We start from the raw sequence: 2,130 nt of genomic DNA on the forward strand, positions 1-2,130 counted from the left end.
TATTTGGGGGTTTTTTGTTTGTTAGACATACAGTGATAATGAGCCATACATGATGCTGCAGATTATTTTGAATTATGTTAAATGTATAGAAATAAAATATTAAAATTAGCGTTTATACCAAATTTTCCAAATTGAACCATAGTGGGGTCAGGGGGGAACCCCACACAAATCACTAAGTTTACATTTCAACCTCTATCTTATTTGACTACATGGAAAAAGAGATTCTTGGGCTTCCCTGGTGGCGCAGTGGTTAAGAATGCCTGCCAATGCAGGGGACACGGGTTCAAGCCCTGGTCCGGGAAGATCCCACATGCCACGGAGCAACTAAGCCTGCGCGCCTAGAGCCCATGCTCTGCAACACAAGAAGCCACCGCAATGAGAAGCCCGTGCACCGCAACGAAGAGTAGCCCCCTGCTCGCTGCAACTAGAGAAAGCCTGTGCACAGCAACAAAGACCCAACGCAGCCAAAAATAAATTATGAAAAAAAAAGAAAAAGATTCTTTAAAATGTATATAACCTGCCACTATTATGTAATTTGCTTTCATTCTGTTTACCTGTAGTATGAATTTAGTATATTTAATTTGCTTTTTGTTACTCTTAACATACTGTTTGTTTCGTTACAGTTTTTAATTGAAGGATGGACTGTTAAAATTGTATAGGACCAGTGTCTCCTTAATATGATTAACATATTTAGAAGAACCACAAGAAACCCATGACAAAATGAATGTGAATATACTTTCTAAAATATTTAGAAAATTTTATCTTTCTGCACTTATTATGTAAAATTATTTTAGTATTACAACATTGAAATTTATTTAAAGAAAAAAATGCCATGAAACATTTGAACTGATGAGCCACAGAACTTCAGTTGAAAATTTTCACTTCTTAGCATGCTAACTATTCATTTAAGTTAAATATCCTGTTTAATGGCCATTTATAAATTCAAATACTACCACTGGTCAGTTTTGTAAAATAGAATAAAAGGATGTTATCTGCAGTGTAAATACAGCACACTGTCAAATTCTTTTCCTTAAGGTGCATAGTAAATGTACAGATAGTCATAGGCAACTGTTTTGTAATGTATTACATTTCTAATCTGTTATTCCTAACCTATTATAAAAGTTTGCAGAGACAAAAGAATTGAATTTTTCTAATCTGTAAAATGATGCTAACTTCGACAAGTAGGCATTCTAAATAAAATTTTTAAAAAGAGTAAACTGATCAAACGACTGAATATAACATATGGTGACCAGATTATTTAGTCTTAATTTTTTAATTAAAAATAATTTTGTGGGGGGGGGTAGTTGTGAAGGATGGTGAAGGGCTTGGAAGGGATTTAACAGCTAGAATCCTTAATGTATGCTTTACGTGATGCTTCATATTCATTCTTCTTGAATACTCATAATAACCTTCAGATGAGTGGAAGTTACATTTTACAGATGAAGATTCTGAGGCTCAGAGAAGTTAAATGATTCTAAAAGCTACATAGTAAGAGTGACAGCGAGCCCAAGTTTGAACCCATGTCTGACTTCAATGTCCATTATCTTTCCACTGTACACTTAAATAGAACTCTGACTTTACTTCTAAATCCACTGCTCAAATCGAGTAACCCCTTTGTGATGGGTAAGAACGAAAGAACCTTGGGAATTCCCTGGTGTCCAGTGGTTAGGACTTGGTGCTTTCACTGCTGAGGCCCAGGTTCAGTCCCTGGTTGGGGAACTAAGATCCCACAAGCCGCGTGGTGCTGCCTAAAAAAAGAAAAAGAAACTTGCCATTACACAAGCATATACACAAAACCCACATGAAAAAGTTTTTCCCCCCGCAAATCACCTATTAGTCCATACTGAGTCAAAATCACACATGTTCCAAGAAATCATTCCTCTTCAGTTTTCCTCTTTTCCTCCATCATCCTCCCCTCCTGTATTTGCACCCCTCAGGATCCAGTTCCTTCTGGTTAATAGTGAGCTGGTTCTGCCTTACTGGGGGGAAGGGGAGGGCTGACAGGCTTCTTCTGTCCTATGCATAGGAATAAGGGGTAGGGAAAACAGGCCCTCACTGTTCAACCTCAATGAAACATCTACAAGGTAAATAATTTTCTTACTAATGTTGACCACACTCTAATAGGTGTCC

Source organism: Lagenorhynchus albirostris, chromosome 11 (genome assembly GCF_949774975.1).
Source record: "Lagenorhynchus albirostris chromosome 11, mLagAlb1.1, whole genome shotgun sequence".
Lineage (NCBI taxonomy): Eukaryota > Metazoa > Chordata > Mammalia > Artiodactyla > Delphinidae > Lagenorhynchus > Lagenorhynchus albirostris.